We start from the raw sequence: 13,737 nt of genomic DNA, 5'->3' as shown, positions 1-13,737 counted from the left end.
TCAGGCTACCCAGCCCCCTGACCTGGAAGACCGGGATGGGGAGCTGAACGAAGCCCCATAATCCAAGGGGAAACGGTTAACAACCTGCAGGCTACACCACTCAGACACACACAAGGATCCACTCAAGGGTACTGAGGGAGCTGGCAGAAGTGTTCACCAAGCCACTTGCAATCACTTATCAGCAGTCCTGGCTAACTGGGGAGGTCCCAGTTGACTGGAGGTTAGCCAGTCTGATGCCCATCTACAAGACGGGCTGCAAGGAGGATCTGGGGAGCTACAGGCCTGTCAGCCTGGCACTGGTGCCGGGGAAGGTTATGGAGCAGATCATCCTGAGTGCCGTCACATGGCGCATACAGGACAGCCAGGTGGTCTGGCTGAGTCAGCATGGTCCTGCTTGACTAACCTGCTCTCCTTCTATGACAAGATGACCTGCTTAGTGGATGAGGGAAGGGCTGTGGACGTGGTCTGCCGAGACTTCAGTAAAGCCTTTGACACCATTTCCCACAACATTGTCATAGAGAAACTGGCTTCTCATGGCTTGGATGGCTGTGCTGTTCACCGAGTGGAAAACTGACCGGATGGCTGGGCTGAAAGGGTTGTGGTGAGTGGAGTTAAATGCTGTTGGTGGCCAGTCACAAGTGGAGTTCCTCAGGGCTTAGTATTGGGGCTGGTTCTGTTTAATGTCTTTATCAACAGTCTGGACAAGGGGACTGAGTGCACCCTCAGTAAGTTTGCAGGTGACACCAGGCTGGGGGGAGTGTTGCTGTCCTTAGGGCAGGCAGGCTGTGCAGAGGGACCTGGGCAGGCTGGAGCGACGGGCCGAGGCCATTCCTGTGAGGTTCAACAGGGCTCAGTGCCGGGTCCTGCCCTTGGGTCACAGCAGCCCCACACGGCGCTACAGGCTGGGGCACAGCGGCTGGAAAGGGCCTGGTGGGAAAGGGCCTGGGGGTGCTGGTCCACAGCCGGCTGAGCGTGAGCCAGCAGTGTGCCCAGGTGGCCAAGGCGGCCAGCAGCACCCTGGCTGGTACCAGACACAGTGTGGCCAGCAGGACCAGGGCAGCGGTGGTCCCCCTGTCCTGGGCACTGGTGAGGCCGCACCTCGAACACTGTGTTCAGGTTTGGGCCCCTCACTGCAAGAGGGCCATGGAGGTGCTGGAGCGTGGCCAGAGAAGGGCAACGGAGCTGTGCAAGGGTCTAGAGAACAAGTCTTATGAGGAGCAGCTGAGGGAACCGGGGCTGTTTAGCCTGGAGAAGAGGAGGCTCAGGGGAGACCTTATCACACCCTGCAGCTACCTGAAAGGAGGTTGTAGGCCTGTAGAATGAGTGTCCATCTCTTCTCCCAAGTAACAAGTGATTGGACAAGAGGAAACAGCCTCAAGCTGTGCCACGGGATGTTTAGAATGGATGTTAGGAAAAAATTCTCCATTGAAAGGGTTGTCAAGCGTTGGAACAGGCTGCCCAGGGAGGTGGTTGAGTTACCATCCCTGGAGGTATTTGAAAGATACGTGGACATGGCACTTAGGGACTTGCTTTAGTGGTGAACTTGGCCGTGCTAGGTTAATGGTTGAACTTTATGATCTTAAAGGTATTTTCCAACCTAAATGATTATATGATTCTACAAAAATGCCTATTTCTTTCTACTGATCACAGAAGTAACCTGAAGTGCTATATTCAATAGGTCAGGGACCACTGCTAAACACATGATTCTCGGGCCAAGAGTTTGACTCTACAATTATCTGTCTTGAACTTCTCAATGGCAATTCTGAATGCAGATCAACAAATATGAAAATTAGTTAGTCTGCCTTTTTTTGCATACTATTTTTCCAAAGGAAGACCAGTTTATTTACAGCCACTGTATCACTCACAAAAATGTGCCTGTATGTGTACCAATTAAATAATTGTAGTGCAGTAGCTTTTCCTGTGTTTCAGAAAGTAATTTACCAACTTTACTCATATCCAGTATTCCCTTTAAAGAGATGGACCCCTAAAAATGATGAAAGCAGCAGTGATTTCTAGGGATGAAGTGTCTCAGAAAAGACTATTATGGGCACACCATATAGTAATTGCTTTGAAATTTATTGATAATCCAAAACCTACCCATATGACAGGACAGATCAGGCTGTGAAACAACGACTGGCCTTTTCCAATTTAAGACCAAGGGCACAGAATGCTGATAAAGCCTGTTTTGCTTGCTCTGAGTCCAAAAGAAATTGCTTTGTTTGTTTGCTAGTGGTGATTTAATATGGAAGGAGAGCAGCTCAGAGGCTTGGAATTGTACAGAGGCACAGAGAAATCAGCAAGATCATAATTCTCAATGCCCTGACTTGTGAGCCTAATTTCACTTTCATCAAAATCAACAGCAAAACTTGCCATCAACTTCAAATACCTTATATTCAGTGTTCTCCTTTCCATCACAAAACCAAAAAAAAACCCCCAAAAAAGAAACAAAAAAAAATATTTTTGGAATCATAAATATCTACACCTTCAGGTTTGTTCAAGTCCAATTTCATTTTTCCCCCCTACTATTTCTCCTAATATTTTTAAGGACGGACAACAATGTTAATGATGGGAAGAATTCTTAAGCAGGAAATATACTAACATTTAAAACTTTGGCAAAAAATGGATGCTAATAAGATTATGCTTGTTAAATGCCTCAAAGTTAACATGCCACTAAATAAAAGTCTCTTATATGGTATCTGGTTTGCCAGTTTCCACCAAGCCTCACCACTGCTTTATCTACGACTTTTCTCTCAGATGCCACATGTCCTGCCTTGCCTCAAGACCCCTCTGCTGTTGCTATGCTGACAATTGTTTTTCTTGCACACAATAATCCAACCAAGCAAGCAGAAATAAACCTTCCTATAGCACAATGTACAACAATCTACAAGGCTTGAAAGCCATAGGTTTCTAAGAAGATTAAATGAAAGAGAAAAGCACGTCTTGACCCTTAAATCCAAAACCAAGGCACGACTTTACAGTTCAGTTCATGCCTGTTAGTCAGCCTAGTGCTCTTAAGACGACAGTCTGCATTTCTTTATGCATGTCCATGTGTGAGATTATGAATCAACATTTATTTCCCACAGCCCTTACTGTGAAAGAAGAGGTTGCACGCGTTTTGGATACTAAATATATAGGCTATATTTTACATTCTAAATACCCCTTCCACAATTACGCACAAGCAACAAAGGACAATGGAAGTTAACCAAATAATTAGTAATTTCAATACTAATGTATTTTAAATACTGATTTTCAATATTTATATTTGCACATATTTACTAATATATTTGCAAATGTATGTGCTAACATATTTGCAAATACTTACGGAATGTGTCTGGCCACTTTGCTTAAGATGACTTATGCTTTCTGGGTAGATACTTTAAGTGATGAAAGCAATAGTTGAAATTCACATCCCAACTTACTGCACAGTTTCTTGCTTACATAACAAATTTTTAGTTACTGTCATTCCAGCTGTTGGCCTTTGAATAAGAAATCGCCTTTCCGCTGCATGAAATGTCATGTAGTAAAGAATAGTGCCCTGGGCCATTCCCATGATAGAAACAAGTCCCAATTACCTCACTGGAAAGCAAGAAATCATGCCCCTCCAGTGATGCAGGCCTCCTGTTTCTATCCCTGTATAGGCACAGGATAGCAGGAATTACTGGTATGACACATTACGGTATAATAAAATATGTCAATATCTCAGTACGTCATGTCCTTGGCCTGAGGCAGGAGTGATTTGTTGCTTGGAAGGCATCCAAATTTAAGGAGAAAACAGACATATTTCTCTGAAAAGCTAATCTGGAGAAGAACTATGAGAAATGGGTTGCTCAGAATTTTTAAATATGTGAATAGATCTTATAGAAATGGGTTACAAGGCAGAGGACAGGTGAAATGATGTAGGAAGCATGCAAGTTACTATCCTATGCATCTGCACTGTATATCATTGACCTTTTATATGGACTACATGGCATCTTTCACTCATGATGAGTGCATGCATGCATGCGTATAAACAGGTATGTCTATACACACACAGAGAAATGGTAAATGGGTCCAGTACAGACTGAAAACAAGACAATTAAAAGTTTAGAAAATTACTTCATTATAATGTGTATAGTAGGATTCCGAGTGGCAGCAAGTAGTGATTTTATCTCAGAAACTCAGAAAAACCAATGCCAATATTCCTCCAAAATTTAGTCCATGGTCATTCTCTGACTATATTTTAGAGGAATGTTGCCACTGGTTTTGAGTGAGAGGAGACTCAGGTACTGCCTATGACTTCTGTGAAGAAATCAGCATTGCTGTGCCTGCTTGAAAGACACATAAGAGTGAAAAAATCACTCTGAACTGGAAAACTTGACTGTTTTTCATGGTTTTCAGTATAGAGGAAATAATGATCACTTCTTAATCCAAACTCTGCAGAGTATTTCATAATTATTTGTCACAGCAGCATTTAAAAATCCAGCCAAGATAAAGCCTTCAAATAGGATATGTCTCTGCCCAGAAACATTCTAAATAAAACCAAACTGTAGTAAGTAAACACAACAAATATTAAGAGTAAAGCAGAAAAATAGGAATATTTAAATAGCAATAAAATATAGAAACAAAAAATAGCTGCTAGACAACAATGAAGCTTTTAAATTACTTCAGATGACTGCTTTAGAAGTATGTAAATAACTTAACAATAAAAACTATTTTTAACTGCTCCTCGATAGAGCAATTTCTGGAGTTCCAAGACCTGGGGTTTTTTTCCCCACTAAAACAAATGATTGCCATAAATTTTAGCTGAACGATAATTTGGCAATTGTGTCTGTTAGCAATAAAAGGGATTTAATTAGCAATTTCATAAAAGCTTGCATCACAAATCAAACAACAGAATTAGTATCTGATTAATCCCCAAAGAGGTGCTCATCCTCTAGCGTTACAAACCCTGCAAACTTCAGCCTTGTCCCTTAGGCAAAAATCTATGTAACGCAAAAATCAAATGAAGCCCTGAAGGTCACCAGCCACAGTAACAGCAGACATGGCTTTTCCTTAGTGCTCTATATCTGCTAGAGCTGTTTTACAGAAATGTGAGAAGGTGAAAAGTTTACACTAGCTGGTTATGCAATAAATGTCACTGGTATTACCACTGACTTTAGACTAGACTCCTGGCAGTAAGCAGTTAAGAGGTGATAAAGCAGGATTAATTCCTGAGGAAAATTTATGATTAATTTGTTGGTGTAGTACACAGTACAAATTCCCTGCTATCTCTGTTCTTCCTCAAACAAGAAATTATTTTGCACCAATTTATTCATCCCTCAAGTGCAGCACTTCATAGTGGTGTTAATATCATTGCACACATACCTTTAAGCCTATTCTCACACACTCACCTTGAAAGAAGTCATCAAAGATCATTACTATTTAAGGCTGTTCATGTAAATGAATACAACTTCAATGATACAGAAGGCAGTGGAATAGCAACATAATAGTGCAAAACACAGTAACTGAGCAGTAACTAGTCTTTCAACTGCCTTGATGAAATTGTATCTGACAGGGACAGTAAAATTACGCAAAGCGTGCCACTAAGGTAAAGCAGTAGTTATACCACCAGATAAAGCTGCTTTGGAGGCAACGTGAGCCCTGACCCCCCCAGCTGCAGAAACAGTACAAAATCAACACTTAGAACTCTCATTGCCCTCCCAAGCCATGAGACTCAATTCCTCTGCCAGCAAGGCAATGGCTGTTTCTCCAAGACTGCATTTTTTTCATTTCCTCTTTTCAGATAGGAACACACTTAAGCCAACAAACCACCAGTGACAGCAAATAGCAACTCTATTTCCTCAGTGTTAAAGGTACTGCCTGCAAAATAAAGAAATACATGGTAATGTACTACAGTATGTTTTCTGTCGGATGTAACAGCTTTGCTAAAAGTACGCCCTAAGGCTACTCTAACTTTGGATTTGCAGTTTGCCTGCAAGTGACCTGTGCTAAGAATACAATTGCAAGAATTTCACATGCATAAATTTACAACAAAACCAAACTAAACCCAAACAATCTGATCTTCCTGTTTTCCCAAAAAGCAAAATAGAGCACTAACACTACTCTTTTGACTTAGGTCCTGTTATACAAAAGATGCTGCCTTCTCCTAGATGCATCATTGACTAATACTCACAAATATCTATTGCTGGATCATATGAGAAATAAACTATTTATTTAAATTACCTCCTGGACATCTACTTGTAATAAATAATCAGCAGCTCAGTGACAGCTTGGATGATGAGGAAAAGACTGATGGTATGCTAACTATATAGAAGGGTAAGCATGTATCAATGTGCATAAAATTATATACATGATGAATCATACTCCTTTTACTAGGTACTTTGAACAGCATTTATCTTTTTCCACCACAAGCTACTGAGAAGAGGAACTGTGATTTCATACAACTATCTAAGCACCTAGTGTGACAAGAGACTGGATTATCATCTTGGTACTTTGGTATGAAAATTAATAATAGTTAACATTTGTGCCTGTGTTAGAACAATATGGACACAAGAGTGTTCTGTAAGAAGGAGTTCTTATTGACAGCCCAAATTTCCAGAATTTCGAAATGCACAGCTATGTATTACTAAGGCATTTGGATTGTGCTGATAAAGGAAGATAGTTATTTTCAAGAGAAGTACTTAAAGAGGGTTTATGGATTAAAATCACGAAACCAGTCACCTTTTTTTTTCTAAACCACCTGTATCTCACCTTAGATGCAGAACAAATGATCTGTGCCTAATAAACTCATCACAATTATCTGATTTCGTTCTATCTTGTCATTGCAGGTTCTAAAAAAGTTGCCAGTGCCAAGAAAGAATTTGAATCTCTGGTTTGTGCCAATAGAACTCTTACTGCTGCACAGATTAATGGAAGCAGCCATTAAGTTAAACAACAAAAAGTGATACTTAAATAAGAGCTGGCTGAAATACAATGGAATATGGCTAATACAGGTTAAGGTAAAGGAAGCACCATGCTTTATTCTACAGAATTAGTAACACAACACTAGTCATTTGCAGGTTAGGGAAAACATTGTAGACGACTGGAGAGAAATTAAGAAGCCTTATTCTGTAATAATAAAATAATAATAATAAAATAAACTTATATTAAAGTTTATTTTATAAATAGCAAAAAAGGTCATTAAATAGATAAGAGATGTCAAACAATTGTTCTAGGTATTACGGCTGTTAACTTATACTCATCTCTAATACATCTTCCCATCTGTCCTACACTTCATGTATAAAACACTTTTAATACTCATTCATCTTTAAAAAAGGTATTTTGAAGTATAAAACTTCCAGAGTTGCTTTGTCATCTTGACCATTACACTTTTCCACTTCTACCTCACTTTTTCTATAGGACTTTCTTCAGTATGGGCATACTATACATTATGCAGTAACAAACCCAAATTTATTATAATCTTGTTCTACAGTTACAAAAGCAAAATGCCCGAATTCTGAGAAACGATTTCAGAAAGAGAAAGGACCCAAAAGGGGCTGCTTTCTCACCTCTACAGTTGGCAGTGGAAAACTTGACTCCTGCTAATATAACCAACAAAACCCCACACCATTAACAGGACAGAAACACTTCATCAAAACTAATTTTCTTGCTTGTGACCCTGGTGGTGTAGTGCTGGCCGCCTAGGGAGCGTCACCACTCAGAAAGGCCAAGGCCACCCTAAAGTCAGCAGTGCCCAAAACATTACTGCACTGTGGCACCTCAGCTCTGCAACAGGCACTACTGCCCTAGGGCTGTTTCTACCACCCACATCCCACACTTCAGAAAAGATAGGTACCTACACCTTACTTTAAAAATACAGTGTGGAAGGCTCACTATTGCCTTTTCAAACAATGTCAGAAAAAGTAGGGGAGTCAGTTGTGCCTTACCACCCAAAACTTTTACATGATGAGTAAAAGTCCACATAAAGTGAGCACTGAATGTGAGACAGCTGTATATAATTGTGTAAAAGTTGAGCACTCTCATCACCAGAATCTGAAGAGCTTGTAAAAGCCACTGGATTTTGTTAAATATTAGTCTGAGAGGTAAATCTTGAGAACTAGCTTGGGGAAAAAAGTAGAGGAACGTGGGTTAGATGGAAAGCAGTACCCTGCTGCTCCACCTGGGTCTGGTATTTCTGTGCAAGCCTGGAAGCAAAACTATGGCATCTGAAGATCTCTGTTTAAAAGTCAAGCTGCCTCAGAGTTTAAGTACCCTCAAGCAGGCAGATATTTTGAGTCTGGTATACTGATCTGGGGATTGAAATTCCACCTGCAGTCTCCTGTAGCTCCCACATTCTGTCGAGGGTCTGGACCAAAGTACTCAAGACTGAGAGGAAAGAATGAAAAACTTTTATGAAGTCCTCAGACCTTGGGATTGCATAATCCTCTCTTTGTACACCTTCTAGCACAACAAATTTATTCATGTCTGGAGTTCTTCTGAAATACAGCATGGTGAACATTTGCCAACACAGCTGGTTTTGTGCAGCCTCTAAAAAGTATAATCTGACTTCTTTTTCATTACATATGTTTTCTATTTTTAAACATATTGATGGATATGTTGTCCCTTTGCTGATAATTAAAGGTAGCACAGTTTTAGCCGCCTTCTTCCCAGCACAATTAGCAAGGGTTGCCTAATGAATCTTAGTGGATAGCCATGATTTAAGAGTATTTAATTTACACTGTATTTCCATGCCGTCACTTTTGGTTTATTACTGTGTACACACACGCAAAACCAAGAGACTCAGTGGTGAAAATCACCATAATCATTGCTTTGTAGTCAATAAATTACTGACAGGCACTGAAATAAATTAAGAATAGTATCCATTTCACTGCACTAAGAATTGCATATACAAAGTATCAGCCTTCGGGTATGTCAGCAATAGCCCTAAACTGAAACAACAATGCTTGATACTCAAGGTGAATTAACTAGAAGTTACCACTACTGGAGTAACATTAACACAGAAGCAACCTGAAAGTTTTTGAGATAATAAAAGCAGGTGAGTCGTAACACAAACCCAGGTTTTTATCAAAACAAAACATGGTACAAGGACAGTGATGATGCTCATGTTCCAAACTTACTTAAAACACAATCATCTTGAGTATGTTGATATGCAAGATCCAGATATGCACAGCCCTACATTCACTTCACACACACCACAGCTGTGAAAAGTCTGCAGAATAAGGCACCAATCTCCCTATGCACTATGAAACACTGCTTAAGTATCTTGTGTTGACAGTGAGAGAAAGGGTATTCTATAGATAAAGTTGCAGTTACTACATCTGTGAATTCAACATGAAGCAGCCCTGAAAAAGAATCATTCAGGTGTTCACACCAACTACAAACTCAGACCTTTTGCAGATTCATTTTTCCTGTATGCGTGCAGGTTGTGTTTTTCCTTAAACACACACATGTTAGATCACACAGTATAACAGCAACTGTGTGCGTGCGTGCAGTCTTAATACAGCCACCAAGAAGAGAAGTTCCTAAAAATACTGTTAACAGCCTTTCCACTAGAATGCAAATACTGCCATTAAATACAACATGGCAACACTTGGAATCAGTATAGAGCTTAAAATATCACACACAAGCTATTCAAGTTTCTTAACACAACAAAATTTGCAATAAAATAATGTCAAGCTATGTCTTGTTGGTAAAAATAGCTCATTTTCCAAATGCAGTTCTCTGTAAATGTAGAAAAACTGTAACTGTCTTGTATATACCATAAGCTATTTATCTAAAATGGTACTGTTACTGAAACAGATGTCATTGCACAATATCCCCTGTGCCACCCACATTCTGTTCTCCCAGTTGCCAAACAGAACTGTTTTGAGTTATTTACTGAGCGATCAGATTCTGCAATGATCTCCATGGTACGTTAAAGAAAAAAAAGTACTTAAAAATTTAAATGTAATTTCACAAGACGTTTCATCACGATGTAATACATTCAACATGCCTTCACCAGTACAGACTGTGAAGAAAAGACTAAAAACTTAGCAGAAGGTCAAGTCAGTCTTATTTCTAAGAACTTTGTACATAATTTTTTTTGCATTTTCCTCTTCCTGCCCATTATACTCAACTTCAAGCTTCTGCTTTTAAACATCTTCATTCAACCAAGGAAGATGTAGAATTAGTATCAAAGTTTCTTTCCCAGTCCTAAAAAAAATCTGTTCTTTGTAGGATAACTACATAAAACCTAACAATCATGCCACAGAATGTTAGGCTGGAAGGGACTTTCGGACGCATCTGGTGGTGGGATCACACTACCTACAGTAACGTCCATTCAAGACAGCCCATAGGGCTGGCTCAGTGTCACTTGTCAGTGACCCATCTTGGTCTGCATATGCCATATGCCACCATACATTGTAGAACTTAGCCATCTGTTTTTTATTCTGTCTTTTCATGATGTCTTGCTTTTTCATCTTTCCTCCCTTTTTCCATCATTGTCACAGTGATGTCTGGAATTTATCAGTATCAGATCACAGTCAGGCTTCCTTGATGGTGAGACAGGGCATGAGACTATCCACAGCTGAAACAGGACCTTGCCAACACACCCTGTGAACTCTAAAGGCAAAAAACTTGTAGTCTGTTCTCTCATTCGTGTCACAAAACTGTCACCAAAATTCAAGTTATCAGATTTGCTCAGCCTGTACCCTTTAAGAACCCAGACTGTATTTGTTTGAAAGCTTATGAAGGAAAATGGTGGGCACAATGAAATTTGTATCGAGAATTCTGTCTGCATTCACATTTGTACAAGTAACTGACACCCTAAAGAAAATAAGATCAGAAAATGTAGTTAAGTTTGAATATTCAGTTTTCTAGTCCAATGAAGTGCTTTCATTCTTAAAAACGGGTAAGAGAGGAAGATCCAAAAGACATCTAGAGATATGTATGCATTCTAGCAACCCAGTGTATACAACTAGAGCGAATGACAGCTAAGCAGAAAAATAATTTCTTATCGAATAACTTTTTTCTCATGGGAAATACTGTTCCTCTTGAGAATGCAGAACTTCCTTCAACCTTTCAAGATGACTGCTAATAAAAGTAGTGAAATTAACATTAAAATACATTTTAGTATCTTAAGAGGTTTTTAATCTGATTAGATTTTTACTCTTTGATACTTGTTTGCTAATAAGCCACCTAACCCTTCAACTATCCAGCTTTATGATGCCTTATTTAGACCTCTCCACTTTGTTGAGCTGCTTTCAGATTACTCACGAAGTCTTAAAGATAAATACAGCAGGCATGTTTTTCTAGCAGAACACTTGCCAGTTTGGCAACAGCAGAATCAACAGATAGGCAGAAGGAGTATCAGTTAGAGGGAAGAAAATAATTTTCTACACACTTCTGAAAAAGGTCTTTCAAGACACTCTTATCACACCAGCTCCAGAGAGCTGCCTAGCAGTTCTCTGCCTTGGGGTGGGGGTGGGGGAGGAGCGGGAAGAGGGGAAAAATTTCCATTAGCAACAACTGAGATCACAAATTCTGCATTTGATATACTAATTCGATTATACACAATTTTATTTTGCATTGACATAGCACGATCTTGATGACTAGAAGCAATCTAGGCTGACAGCTAACATTGTAGAAATTAGGCACACTTTGGCACCAAAAGCCATTACTATCGCTTCTGCAATAGTTATAATCCCCACCGGTCAGGAAATAAGCACCCATGTGCACTGGATTCACTACTAGGCACCGGATCTCACACTACAAAAACATTTCATCCTTCACTTTAGGCAATAACTTTCAAGCTGAAAATCCTATTTCCATCAGGCTTGGGACTACATGTCATGGGGGGGGGAAGGGGCAGTTGGGTTTTTGTTTGTTTGTTTTAGGGTTTCTGTTTGGTTGTTGGGTTTTTTGTTATTTAAGAAGCAACAAAAACAATTATTTAACACCAGTCAGTAAATTAACACAACTTCAGCGAGATTCTTTCCAAAGAACATAATCTGTGACATTCCTACTATCAGAAAATCAGTTAATTCATCCTGCTAAATGATTGTTCAACTGAACAGTAAAGTATTTATTATGAATTATAAGTTCAAAGTGTTACCTGATTATTCAAAAACAGTTTTTCACAGCATTGGCTTATCGAAGAAATACATGGTCTGATACCTTCAGAAGTTATTTTCTCCAGGAAGCAGAAAATACATATTAGCTAAACTGCAACAAAATTAGAGTATCTCTTTCATCCCCCTCTACCCCCCAATAATTTACAAATTCATTATTTTATAATTTTAATTAACTTCAAGTTAATTCAGGAAAAATATATTCATGCAACATATGATACACAGCTTGTGTTTTTAGGAAAAGTAGCCAGTTTTCTGATTTTTAAATCCCTGTCTGAATTCTGCACATCTATAGTATGAATAAACTTGAAGGAAAAGTAATTAATACATCAAACAATAAATGAGTGTTCCTAAAGGTGTCTTTTAAAACTCAAGTCAATTTAGAGTACTTTAAACATTTACTATGTTCAATATGACTCACAAATAATTTATTCTTCTATCCAGTTGAAAATAATTGAGCACTTACCCTGGTTGTGTGTGTGTGTATATATATATATATACATACTCTACTTTACCCTACAGCCTGGACAACCCAAGGCAGTTGCTTTTCACATTGACCATTGTTTAAGACCAGTTATAGATTCAGATCTTCAAATCCAGTTTATGAATAGATGAAGGTGCATTAAATGATTGTTTCATATACCATAGTCTCTTCCTATCACTACACACATTTAGCACAAACTGTCAATTACAATGCACTGTGAAATATTCCTTTATTTAGAGACCAACTAACGTAGTTAAAAAAGCCCTTAATTCACTAGTGCAACTACTTTGTTAGCATTGACCTTCTCTTCATTCACTTGCCAAAATCCCAATCATGCATTTTGAGAAAGATGAAGATGAGCATGCAGATTTTGGACAAGGAATAGAACAAAAAGGAAAATACAAAAGAGTGAGTAAGCGCATAGGTGTTAAGCTTGGCCAGAAAAGTAAAAAAACCTGAGAATTTTCTGGTTTTATTTTTGGTGGACTTTTTTGTGATTTGTTCTAAAACTGAAAACACATGTCCACACTGTTAAAGTATCAATCTCTCTCTTCAGTTAGGCATCAGTTCTCTGTAAATCCCAGGCAAGTAGCCCCTCTCTATAGTTACATGTGCTGTGTCTCTCTATCCTCCTGTTTATATGCCTGCACACTTAGAACAGTGGATTGTGTCTCTTCTGAACTACTCCTACAGGGCTATTAAATGAAAGACACAAAACAGTGAATACTTCCCTCGTACTCTGAATAATTACTGGATAATAAAAACTTTTCTGATGAATAACCCTATTGTCGTATAAAGCCAGAAATTTCAATTTCGGTATTAAACATCCAATTAATACACTGCTACATACACAAGTCTTTATGGGTTCAGCTTCGTAAGTCCCTTAAATATAGCCTGCTTTAGTAAGAGAGCTGTTTAAAAGTTGGTAGTAACTGCTGAAGACCCACCAAGCCCTATGTGCAGAAACTCGCCTTCTCTACTTATGGCCAGGTATTAGGCCAAAAGTTGGGTTGCTTAGTTGCAAATACTGTGAATGGGAAACCATCCTGCTTAAACAGAGGACCTCTGCTTTTTCCTATTGTGGTCATTGTTTCTCTACAGATTTCTCTCATGCAACTGCCACTAATTGCAACTGGAAGTTAATACTGTATATCAGCATCAGTAGAT

General features: G+C 39.1%; 1 protein-coding gene across 5 annotated transcripts in view; it reads right to left on the bottom strand.

Annotated features, from left to right (window-relative positions):
• The window catches only part of SLC24A2 (solute carrier family 24 member 2), a 111,258-nt gene that overhangs the window by 93,878 nt on the left and 3,643 nt on the right, over positions 1-13,737 (bottom strand). The gene's annotated exons all lie outside the window — the stretch shown is intronic.

The sequence above is a fragment of the Falco biarmicus genome, chromosome Z (assembly GCF_023638135.1).
Source record: "Falco biarmicus isolate bFalBia1 chromosome Z, bFalBia1.pri, whole genome shotgun sequence".
Classification (NCBI taxonomy): Eukaryota; Metazoa; Chordata; class Aves; order Falconiformes; family Falconidae; genus Falco; species Falco biarmicus.
This window is presented reverse-complemented; position numbering and strand designations above follow the sequence as displayed.